Source organism: Pleurodeles waltl, chromosome 5, assembly GCF_031143425.1.
Source record: "Pleurodeles waltl isolate 20211129_DDA chromosome 5, aPleWal1.hap1.20221129, whole genome shotgun sequence".
NCBI lineage: Eukaryota > Metazoa > Chordata > Amphibia > Caudata > Salamandridae > Pleurodeles > Pleurodeles waltl.
This window is the reverse complement of record NC_090444.1, coordinates 1,622,850,607-1,622,863,943: the sequence shown is the minus strand read 5'-3', so window position 1 is coordinate 1,622,863,943 and position 13,337 is coordinate 1,622,850,607.

Here is a 13,337-nt window from a genome sequence, read left to right as displayed (position 1 = left end):
ACATTCCCACCAAAGGAAGAGCTGTCTTGTTAGCCCTAGGCAAACGGGACAGGATGAGGTATCCTCTCCTGAAGGACACTCTCACTAGGAAACATGGGCTTGTCCCAGAGAAGTATATACAGAGGTTTAGGGACATCCAGAGTTGGCACAACCGTCCTGGGCTGATTTTATGAACCAATTTTGCAAGGCACTGGATGGTTGAGGTAAGGGCAGTGATTTCCAGGGCTGTACAATTTAATTGCCAAAGAGTACATGTTGAGCAACTGTTTTACAGAGCTGCACCAACACCTTATTGACAGTAGGCTCTTTGATCCTAGGGAGGTTACTAAGGAAGTAGACCACTCGCTCAGCACAAGGATCCATAAGAAGGTCCCTGAAAGTGACCTCAAGATTTGTGGTTCAGGTTCCCCCCAGCAGACCGAGGAGGAGGTCAAGAGAGACACAGACAAGCCCCAGAATAAGGTGGAGAAATGGTTCCCATGCCCCCTCTGAGAAACAGGAGGTAGATTCTGTTGGGAGGTGGCCAAGGATGTCTGATTTCCAACGCACTGCTTTGAGTGCTCCCAGTTAGGATACAAGCAAGGGGACTCTGTCTGTCCTAAGAATCCACCCACTGGTAGGACCTCTACAGGGGTTTGGAAGTCCTCAGTGGCAAAAGGTGGACCATGCGCTAATTTCCCTTAGTTGGGAGGTGAATTTAAAGGGTAGACTGGTGATCCTTAAGGATGGAGTCATCAGTCCTACCAGGTTGAAGCAAATTGGATCCCTGTCACTGCTCTGATGGACATCAGGGCCAGCCAGACAATGCTAATGGAAAGGTTGGCTTCCCCAGAGCAGTACATTGGACAGGTATGTGAGGTAATTCAGACCAGGGCGCAGGACTTTTTCTACCCCATGGCTCTGGTAGCCATGGAGTGGGGTGGGGAGGTGACCCAGAGGATGGTCATAGTTGTTCCTCAGATGCACACTGCATTCTGAAAACTGAGTTGCCCCCGGGGTCAGGGGAGCTGGGAGGGGTGTACTGAAAGCTCATATTTCTGAAGTTACCACTCCCAAACAGATGGTACAGGGACCAGATGGAGGAGCTTCGGGAGGAAAGACTCATTGCTGACTCCAGATCAGCCTCAAGGTACAGACCCTGGACAGGAGAACCAGTCTCAGGCTATGACCGCTGGACTGGTAGGTAAGAGAGTGGAAGTGGGCTATCTAACATTTGGGGCTATTGCCCCTCAATTTATAAACCTCTGAGATGAGAGACCCCTGGCTGGCCTGGGGCCTGATTCTGGACAACGGCAGCTGTCAGTGGCCTCTGTAAGTTGTTGTCCTTGTCCTTTTTCTTGGGTTGGCGACAGAAGCATGATCCAAGGGATGGAATGGGCTGCATCAATTTGTTGGTCATGGTGGTACTTCCTGCCTACTGGGATGCATCTGTGAGCAAATTAAGGTTAGCGTTGTTTTGATGGAGTCCACAGGTAAGGTGAAAGATTCCCATGGATCAGTTCAGTGGCTCTGGAGAGTGTAGACAGAGGGATCCAACTGCATTTAGGGGTCATAGAGCTGGCAAGGGCCTCTGCAGCAGCAAGATACTGTTCATGTTATATTGCCTCAACAGAGAAGCCCATTGATTAGTCTCCCTGGCTTTTAGCTGAAGGGGGGATGTCTTGGACTTGGCCCTCTCTGCAGAGTCACCCCAAAACCTTTTGCCTTTACGACTACTATTTTTTATGAATTCTTTTGTGTTGGCCTTGAAACCATGTGCACTTTACCACTGCTAACAAGTGCTAAAGTGCTTATGCTCAGTCCCTAAAACATGGTAAAGTTGACTTACACATAATTGGTCTATTTAATTTACTTATAAGTCCCTAGTAAAGTGATATAGCATATACCCAGGACCTATAAGTTAAACAACCCCACTTGAAAATCAATAGGCTATGTCCTGCCTTCACACAAAGGACTTGTCACCACTGCATTGTTTATGCAGTCACCCTGGAGCCAAGGCAGGGGAGGCAGTAAACATTCAAGCACTTCAAAGGAAATTCTCTAGAACGTTCTCCTACTTCACGGAAGGCACCAGGTATAAACATAGGAGTCTTAGGCCCACTCATTATCTTACTTTCTGAAACTGCAGAAGTGTAATTGGTGTTGCCTTGGGCTGTTTGTGGGTGGGGAATTTTTAAAGTTTACTTAGTTTTCTTTTCTAATCTTGTTGGGTTATTAGTGTTGATCAGAGGAAGGTTTCATGTGTGGGCTCAAAGTGTTTTTAGTATCAAGTTTCATGTGTGGGCTCAAAGTGTTTTCAGTATCTATGCCCATCCTTTCCTTCAATGTTCAGGAGTTTATTTTCATTGGGGGTGGAGAGTGCTCCAGGCAGAATAGGGCAACATATTATTTCTTCCCATGTCTCTGTGTGTTTATCATAGGCTGCCATGTTGTCTTTGTTCTCTATGCCACCTTTATCGGTGGCCATTCAGCAGTGGCCATTCTGTGGAGGCAGTGAGTGTGTTTATGTGTAGTGGCCAGTCTGTCTTTATTCTATATGCCTCCTTATTTGCTGGTCATGTAGCAACCACTGTTTTGTGGAGCTGGTGGGTGTATGTTCCTATTTTGCCTTTGTTTTACATCCCTCTTTCTTTATTGGCCATGTAGTAGTAGATAGGCTAGCTGCTACCATTGTGTGCAGCCAGTACACGTTTTGGTAATTTCATTCTAATTTTATTAGCCATTTTGTAAGAAAATTGATAGAAGAGCTCCATGACATTTTTGTTTTTACTGGGTATATTTATTTGTGCCTGTTACTGATTATTGTACAATGTGTTGTTTTGTATTCATTTATTGATTTTTTGCTTACCTCTCCCTGTCTCCTGGTGGGGTACCAGCAATGATATTTTACTCATTTATTTAATTTTTGCCACATCCATAGAGTCATCATGGCCAATGGAGGGGTGCCTGCAAACATTTATTTGATTTTGCCTGTCCCCCCTCCATCTCTGATAGTGGCACAGTTGGCCCAGAAGGGTACCAGCAATATATTGTATTCATTTATTTGAAGGTAACCTGCCTTCCCCGGTCTCCCATAGTGTCCCCATGAACCCTGGGGGAGTATCAGCAATTATATTATTGATTTGTTAACATTTTGCTTACCTCCCTCTGCCTTCACTCGAGCTTCTATGAGACTTGGAGGGGCAGCAGTAATTATTGTATTCATTTATTCAACTTTGCCTACCCCACCTCCCACATGGACCCAGCATTTGTATTATTCATTTATTTGATGTTTGCCTCCCTCCCTCTGCCTCCAATAGTGTCTACATGGGCCCTGGAGGGGCACCATAAAATATTTTACTTATTTAATGAGTTGATTTTTGCCTGCCCAACGACCTTCCATAGAGCCCCCATGGGCCGTGGAGGGGCACTAGCAATATTTTGATTAATTTATTAGATTTGTTGCCCATCCCCTGCCACCAAAGTAGCTTGTCCTTTGTAATATCTACAGAAAATAGGTCATGCATGGTACACTACTATTAAGCATTGACAATGATGAGCTGCATTACATTGGCTAAATTGTCCAAGTTTCACTAACTTTCTGCTTTAATTTTATTGCCTGTAATTTCACAAGGTGTTATGTCATGCAAACAACTGAGACAGCTAGTAGTCTTAGAATTAGCTGACAGTGGCGCCAGTCCTCTGCTAAATGCACCTGGATGTGATAATAGCTGATTATTAAACGAAGATGGCTCTAAAGAACATGCCAAGAAAAGTCAGTGAGGAGAAAAAGAAGCATATTCCCACCACTGTCATCAAGCCTTTCTCATTTTTCTGTAAACGTGAGATACCTGCTTCACCTCCTCTGGGCTGGAAGAGGTTAGGAATAGGATCACCCCTGGATTAAGGGCACCTGCACCACCAAAATGTGAGCCCATGTCTCTCAGCACTGCAGTGACTGCAGTCATGGATCGAGGGTAATCTGACAGAGAAGTATGGCAACAGCCAACTGAAGCCTCATGGGGAAGTCAACAACAGGAACCACAACCTGCAAACACCTGATCTTCCAGAAGTAGGAGCAGAGGAGGATGTTGTTGTGACTGCTCCTCCACTAGACTCATCAGCTTAACAGTCTCTGAGAAAGAAAATAGAGTGCATTTCCCTATCTTCTCCAAACCCCTTAGGATTATCTGGATATGGATTGAAACCTAACAGAGACCCACTGTGTGAGAAAACAGGGCTGATTGCAGAGGCCCCATAACTTTTTGCCCCCATTTTCCACTTTTTGCTGGTGTTTTCCTGACTTTAAAGGTGCCCTGGGTACTGCTAACCAGTCCCGGGCCTGTGCTCTGTGTAAAATGGATATGCAAATTAGGCTAATTATAATTGGCTAAGTTAACCTACCTATAAGTCCCTAGTATATGGTAGGGCATGTAGGTTTAGGGACCACAGCATAGGTGGTGCACACCTAGGTGCATTGCTGAGGTGCCCAGTGTCATTTTAAAAGCAAGCCTGCCTTGCTGGCTGCTTTTAAATTAAAGTTATATGCAAATTCGACTTTGGAATTAAAGGTACTTCCAAAGTCTTAAACTACCTTATTTTTACATATAAGTCACCCCTAAGGTGTGCCCTATGTGCCCCTAGGGCTGGGTGCCATGTAACTATAAGCAGGGACTTTATAAAAATAGATTTATAAGCCCTGGTGAGGTAAAAACAGCCAAATTTGTTTTTCCCTCATTGAAGTAAATGGCCTTCATAGGCTAGAATGGGCAGACTTTATTTTAAATTTTAAAGTCTCCTTAAATGTTACATACCAAGAATTTGGTATCAAATTGATTGTTGTAATAAATCCCACAACTTCCAGTTGTTGGATTTAATATAACTTGTCTAGGTAAAAAGTTTAGACTTTACCTAAAAAGTTGCCAATTTCAGCTCTGCATTGTTTTTGCTGCTGTGCTCTGATTGGCCAGCCTGCAGCAGCTTCTGCCAGGCTGCCTTGATGAGGTGTGAAGTGGCCAGACTTCACACAAAGGAATGTGCTTGGGGGAGAGAATCTCCCCTCAGCAGATGGTGAGGCAGGAAGGGGGAGGGCTGCCAAACTGGTCTTCAAAGGCAGAGAAGGACATTTGCAGCACCCAGCAACACCCCCACATCCTGCAACCCCAGACAGCTAGGTGCCCCCATGATTAGATTAGGAGAGGGCAGGAGAGGGGTGTGTTTATGATTTTTAGCCACACCAGTGGGTGGGCTCAGCCAGATGTAACCTCCAAAAATCAGATTCATCCATGTTGGATTTTTAGAGACTGTTGCCTTCTGGGATGGATTTTTGCCACACTTCCCAGGAAGTGGTCATCACAGGGGGACGACCCTGTCCCTGATTGGAGAACCAGGGCCCCCCTGCTTTTCACCCAGGAGCAAGGATAAAACTGGCAGACCTGCACCCACACCTGAGATCCCCTCCAGAATTCAACAAGAAAGGAACTAAAGAAGAAGAAGGACTGCCCTGCTGGACCCCTGGCCTGCACCTGGACCCTGCACTCAGAAGGACTGCACCAGCTGCACACTTGGGCTTCACCACAAGAAGGACTTTGCCTGGCTTCAACTGGTTCAAGGAGGGACTCCCTGTTTGCTACAGGTGAAAAATTGCTAAACCAGAGTCCCCTGCACCAACTCCTGAAGAAAGCGACCAGCTGACCACTGTCCAGTGGCCAAAAAGGAGTTTGCGCCAGGTGCATTCTGGGAGTTGAAGTCCGCACCCCCCAAGGACCATCACAGAACTTCTGGACCCTTGGGGTGAGCTGTGGACCCCAAAAGAACCTTAAAAGAACATCTGGGTGAAGCCCCAGAAGTTTGGAAAAGATTTGAGAATTTTTGGAAAATAGCTCCAGAGAGGGATCGACCCGCCGCGGAAATTCTAGCCGGCTTGCCTCAACCGCGACCCGGCCTGACTTTGTGGTTCGTCCCGGTAAAGAAAAACATCCAAAAAAGAGACTAAGTCCGAACGTAAAAAGTTGACCGGGACCTCCCAGCCATCGTATCCGAGAAGGGCTCCATGGACGTTGGATCAAGATCCAGGTTTACCCCGATCGAAGGATTTTCATCTCGAAAAAACGACTAAGTCCAAAGGTAAAAGTCTCCACCGAGGAAACCCACATCGCGTATCCGGACAAGGGCTCCAGGAGGTCGGATTCAACTGGCAGGTTCGTCCCGGTGAAGAAAAACTTCAAAATAAAGACTAAGTCAGAAGGTAACTTTTTAACCGAGGCCTCCCGCGACCTGTAGCCGAGCAGGGCTCCATCGCGGTCGGCCTGAAAGTTTGACTTTGCCCCGGTCGAGGTGCAACCAGATAACCCGATTGGCGCTTTTTGTTTCTAAGCGCTAGAAAAGTAATAATTCTTTAAAAATTCATATCTCCGGTTCCCCTGAACCGATTTTAATCGTTTTTGTGTCATTTTAAAGATAAAAATATAAACTATTTTTATTAGTTGGTTTTGGATTTTTAAACTGTTTCCTGTGTTTTATTTAATTACTGTTTTGTGATATTTGAATGCTTTACACTTTGGCCCTCATTCTGACCTTGGCGGGCGGCGGAGGCCGCCCGCCAAAGTCCCGCCGTCAGGTTACCGTTCCGCGGTCGAAAGACCGCGGCGGTAATTCTGACTTTCCCGCTGGGCTGGCGGGCGGTCTCCTTCAGACCGCCAGCCAGCCCAGCGGGAAAGAGGCTTCCACGATGAAGCCGGCTCGGAATCGAGCCGGCGGAGTGGAAGCTGTGCGACGGGTGCAGTTGCACCCGTCGCGTATTTCACTGTCTGCGCAGCAGACAGTGAAATACATTTAGGGGCCCTCTTACGGGGGCCCCTGCAATGCCCATGCCAGTGGCATGGGCACTGCAGGGGCCCCCAGGGGCCCCGCGACCCCCCCTACCGCCATCCGGATCTCGGCGGTCCGACCGCCGGGATCTGGATGGCGGTAGGGGGGGTCAGAATCCCCGCGGCGGTGCAGCAAGCTGCGCCGCCGCGGAGGATTCAATGGGGCCGCGGTACACTGGCGGGACCCCGCCAGTGGTGCCGGTCCGACCGCGGCTTTACCGCCGCGGTCGGAATCCCCATTGGAGCACCGCCGGCTTGTCGGCGGTGCTCCCGCGGTCCTCCGCCCTGGCGGTCAAAGACCGCCAGGGTCAGAATGAGGGCCTTTGTCTCCTAAGTTAAGCCTTGACGCTCGTTGCCAAGCTACCAAGGGTTGAGCTGGGATTAATTTACTGAGACCTAACTGTACCTATGTGGAGGTTAGTGGCTTGTTGCTAGGTGTAGGTACCTACCTGCCCTACCAATAACCCATTTTCCAACACACTGTGAGAGATGAGGGAAAATGAAGATTCATGAAAATCTTGGACGTGACAAAGGTGATGATGAGTCAGTAATTGTTAGTGTGGGATGTGACACAGAGGAACTGCAGCTCAACTCTAGACAACCTACTTCTAGTCATGTAGTTCCACCAACACTACCTGCTTTCTACTTTTCAAGACACCATAAAACCTACAGCAACCACTACTCCAAAAGCAGTCAAAGCCTGCCCTAATAAAAGTGCAACCCAACCACCTAGCTCTACCGAAACAAGTTCTTAATGCTTTGACATCATAACAAAGCTCTCTTCCCAGTGTAGTACTCATTTATGCTCAGGCCAAACAAGGAGCACATTACAGAATGCTCAATTAGCAAAAGAAAGTTTGTTGTAGTAAGCCAGGAGAAGATTATGCTACCAGTGGATATCTGGTCCATAAAAAAAAACAGCATATAATTGTGTGGACAGATCACCTCAAAGCATAGTTACTGGTGGTGGAATAGAAGAAGTAATCCAACTGCACCTGTCACATGGAGCATGCAGTCATCACTCTCAGCAACCTCAGAATGACACAGTGGTTAGAGGGATAGAGTGATATTGTCACCCCAAAATGCCCAAGCAGCCTATCTGCTACCCATAGGCTATTATTACCAGACATCAATATTATTTTACCAAGGAATCACCATAGCACTGAACTCACGAGAATGTCCATTTATACAATGGAGGACTAGCAAAAATATGAACTCTTTACTTCCTCTCTTTTTCTTTGATGGGAACAGAAAGGTTTTTTGAATTAGTGGAGACCCTCCGCTCCAGATGGAAGGTTCTAATCCCGGCCTATTTTGCTACCTCTTGCTGTTCTATTGCTGCATCATTAAATGTTGCAATTGTTTGGCAATGCTATGTAGGAGAGTGCTCTTCAGTCCATCCACCTCAAGACAGACTGGTGTACCAGTTGTGAAGCAAAATACTACTTGTGTATCCCTACATGTTGGATCTCCATCAAGGGAATGAAGCAACAGCAAACTGCTAGTTTCACTGGTGAAGATATGTTTTGGGGCATTTGGCAGCATGCAAAAGTTGTGATTTTCACCATGGAGAAATCACATACAGCAGTCAATATCTTAGATGAATTTAATACTAAGGTGTATGAATGGCTTTAACCCAGAAGTCTCAGCACTGTATTTGTTGACACTGATAATGGCAGTAAAATCCTCAAAGGTATTAGAACATTGCATCAACCTAATTTGCAGGAGTTCCTCAAAAAAGAAGGCATAGTCAGCAACATGCTAGTCACATGCAGGAGCTGTTGCCCACATTTTAGTCATTTGTTCACAGGCCAGAAGAAGTTGAGGATCATTCAGTATGCTAATCGAGTACCTGTAACAGCTCTCTTTCAGGTGGTGTCAATACATTGGAACTCTACCAAGCACATGCTTCAACGGAGAGCCAATGGAGATGCCAAAGCCATGACAATGGAGGTGGACAAATGCGAGCTAGTGGAGTGCACAATATAAATGCAACTTCCTTTCAGGATTACTACACAGGAAGTAAGTCAGCAAGGAGGAGAGTACAATGAGCCACATGATCCCATTGCAGAATCATCTGCTGCAGGATCATTTGCAAACGGTAGAACAAACATTTACAAGTGTGACTGAAGAAGCAGCTTCTTTGGAGAACAGCTTTGTCCCTTGCTTGAACACTAATCAAAGGCTGCAGAAAGAGATTGTGTCATTCCAAGAGTACATCTATGCTACAATACTAGACTTTTATTCCAGCACTAGATGTCTCAATTTACAAGATTGGAATAGCAGGTGATGTAGAAGAAGGGGCATCCTTTCCTGTCTCCTCAGGGCCACAACCAAGTTTCTGCAATATCATAGCCAACTTCAGTGCCCCCCTCACCATAGTTTTGAATGACTACATATTCCTTCGTGACCACAACTTCCATGTTGGGAACCACAATGACACCAACACCACCAACCTTCTCAACAGCATGTACACCATCGGCCTCAAATAAGTTGTCCATGACTCCAGGCATACTGATTGCCACATCCTTAACCCCGCCTCCACCTTCAATGATTGCATCAGGTACAGCCGCACAACAGAGCTCACCTGGACTACCACTCCATCGTCCACTTCAATAACACCAGCCCATGGCCCCCCTCCTCAGTCTGCCCAGAAACCCGACAGCAGCTGTAGAAAAGTCTCAGAGGATCAATAGATCAACACCCTCAACAACTTTCATCTCATTGCGGCCAACAACCTTGCCCAGAATGTCAGAAACTTCAACACAGGGATTACTAGCTGCACCAACAATGTTGATCCTATCAGCAACAATAACACACACAGAAGATCCAGTGAGCAGGTCAGCTGTGACATAACAGACCTTAGAACCATTAAATGCTATTGTAAACAACTAGAGAGAAAATGACACACAAGCAAGGATATCACCAACAAGACCTCAATTAAGACATTGCTCAATGTCTACTATCACCAACAGATAAGAGATTCAAAGAAAAAAGCAATAGCCTCACATATCAAATCAATCTCCAACAGCAGTAAGGAACTCTTCACACCAAGGAATTCTTCTTCCCCTCAGCTACAGCAAATAACTTCACCCAATTAGACCTGTCAGCCTTAGAGTGGTCTTCCCCTAAACGTTTTGCCTGTTGCCTCACATTTTTCCTGGGTCTTTTTGTTGGCCTTAGGACTCCCCTTTTATTAAATATAAGTCACCCCTAAGGTATACGATAGGTAGTCTATAGGGCAAGATGCTATGTAAGTAAAAAGGCAGGACGTGTACTTTTAAGTTTTACATGCCCTGGTAGTGAAAAATCTCCCAAAGTTGTATTTCACTACTGTCAGGCCTACTCCTCTCATAGACCAGCATTGGGAATTCCTTAATATACTTTTAAGCTGTAATTCCTAATTAGAAAGGAGTAGCTGTGTCATGTTTCATATTTTTGGAATGGTAATGATAAATCATCTTTAATGGTAAAGCCAGATTTAGCATTACACTTTTAGAAATGCCTCTTACTGCTCTATGTGCCCTACAGCCTGTCTCCAATACACATCTGACAGCTACACTTTGTGCATTCCCTCTAGACAGCCATGAACACAGAAGGATTAGGTTATCTGAGCACTCATCTGCATTCATTTGCAGTTTGATGTTCCCTCCTGGACAGGAAGGGTGGGTGAGAGCTGGCACTTACACATGAATACGGAAGTGCCTGTCCCCACACAAAGGACACAAACCCCACTGGTTGTCTAAAGCTAGGACTAGGAAGAAAACATCTCTGAGTACTTCAAAAATCTTCCTTTGAAGTCACCCCCACATCAAAGACAATTTTGGGCATAGGTTTTGGGTCTCTGATCACCTAAAATCAGACACTTTTGAACTGGTAAAAAAGCTCTGCCAGAGGAACTGCTGTGCTGCTTAAAGGACTCAACTGGGCTGCTTTTCTGAAAGGACTACTTTTTTACTTTGGTTTGCTCTGCTGCCTGCTGCTCCCTGACTCTCTTGAAGGAGAACTGAACTCTGCCTTCTTTCCAGGTGTTCTCCAAGGGCCTGCTGGCTTGCCCTCTGTTCACAAAGTCTCAGGTCCATCAAAGATTTCACCACTTATAGCTGCCATGAGACTCATCCATCCGTGAGTCCAGGAACTGCAATTGTTAAGGATGCGATTGTGCCTGATCTCTAACTCGGACTGCTTCATAATAAGCGCTTTGCGTGGAGAAGAGAATGAGCATTTTTTCTCCTCCAGGATCAAGCTCTCTACTGTACTGATGGATGCCGCAGCGTGAGATCTCTGCTGTGCTGAGGGATGACGAAGTGCAGAGGGAAAAACTTCCAGCTCAGCCTGCCATGTTGCCTTGACAACGGGAGCTTCGTCAGTGTCAATGCAGCAGCGCAGTCCACCTTTGAGAGCCGAACCACCACTGCGTGCCAACATCAACAACTCCATGTAAAGGGCCTGCTGGGGGGATTGCCGCACTTGTGCTTCCTTCAGGCAGCAGACTGCCAAGCCTAGATCAAACTCCAACAGCGTGGTCAATCCCTGCTTTGCCTTCCCACTGGAGAGATCCCAGGACACAGGTCTGCTGCTTTGGAAAAGGGTATTGTAGAAACATGAGACTCATGAGGTCTCTACCATTGACTGGAGTGACATCATAAATGCATTAATTAGTGACTGTGGGAGCCCTGCTTTTTGCACTCCCACGTTGAGAGAATTCACTTATCTTCCACAAGCATTACCATAAGGAAACTAAGAGAAACAAATGTATATTTGAACATAGTGCTTACTGCATGCCATAGCTTGAAAAGCATGCATTAAACTTTTGTCGTTTTGGCCTTGAATTACACAGATAAATATTCTCTATTTTTCCTAACTTGTCCTCACTGTGTTTTTATGGTGTCTTCACTGTTTTGCTGAATGAGTATGTTGCACAAATACTTTACATATTTCCTCTTAAGTTAAACCTGCCTGCTCTCTGCCAAGCGACCAGAGGGTACGCACAGGTTAATTTAAAATGTGTATCTGACTTACCCTGATTTGAGTGGTGGTTCTGCTTGTACAGGGTGCATACTCTGACAACCACAAACCACCATTTATAACACACCCATCACAGGAACTCTGCAACAACCTTTCAATCTTCTTCCACAACAAGATTGCCAAAATCTACAGTAATTTCAACCCCAGCCCAAGCCACCTACGTCTTCAACCAGAACAATGGTTCTGCTACCACAGCAGGCATCCGACTGACCAACTGAAACCAGCTCGTTCCCCCAGGACACCCCCTCCATCATGAGCTAGCACCATTCAGAGGCCCCCAACGACCTGTGTCCAAACAACATCTGGAACCAAGGCAGAGTCAGAATCAGCCTTGAACTCACCACCCTGTTCAACACCTCGATATCCACAGCCACCTTCTCCGAGGACTGGAAACACACAGAGGTCAATGCTCTGCCAAAGAACGCCTCAGCTGACCCTAGCAAACTGAACAACTACCACCCAATCTCCCTGCTCATGTTACCAGTCAAAGCACTAAAAAAAGCCATCAATCAACAACTCTCCTCATTTCTGGATCTAAACCACCTACGTAATACCTCCCAATATGGATTCTGCAGCAACCACAGCACTGAGACTGCCTTCAACGCGGCCACCAATGACATCTGAGCTCTTCTCGACCAAAGAGAGATGGTGGCACAGATCCTCCTATAACTCTCAGCAACCTTCCACATGGTCTCTCACCAGACACTCATAGCAAGGCTGCACAACATTGGTATCCAGGGAGCTGCTGTCAGATGGATTGACTCCATCCGTAAGCATCTGTGGAGTACCAAAAGGATCCCTGCTCAGCCTTACACTCTTCAACACATACATGACACCACTGGCCAGCATTGTCAAAACTCATGGACTCAACATCATATCCTACGCTGACAACATATTACTAACCCTCTCCGAAGACACCACCAACATCAAGATCAACTTCAGCAACTGCATGACAGATGTAGACAGTTGGATAAAGGACAACTGGCTGAAGTTCCACACGGACAAGACAGTGGTACTGATCTTCAGTGACAAAGACTCCCCATGGGAAGCCTAATAGTGGCCCATAGAGCTTGGACCCACGCCAACCCTGGCTGACCATGCTAGAAACCTAGGCATCATCCTGGACAACAAGTTAACCATGCCGGCCCAGATCAGCTCCTTCTCCTGCTTCTTCATCCTTTGCATGCTTTGCAATATCTTTAAATGTCTACCCCAAAGCTCCAGACGCACCATCACCCAGGTCATCAGCTCTAGCTGACTGGAATACAGAAACCCTCTCTATGCAGGGATCATAGCCACATTCCTCCAAAGACTACAGACCATACAGTATGTCACAGCCAGACTTGTCTTCAACTTCCCAAGATGAACCCAAATCGCCCCGTACCTCAGTGAACGCCACTAGCTCTCTATTCAGAAAAGGTGAAAGTTCAGGCTCCTGGTCAACACATTCAAGACCCTAGA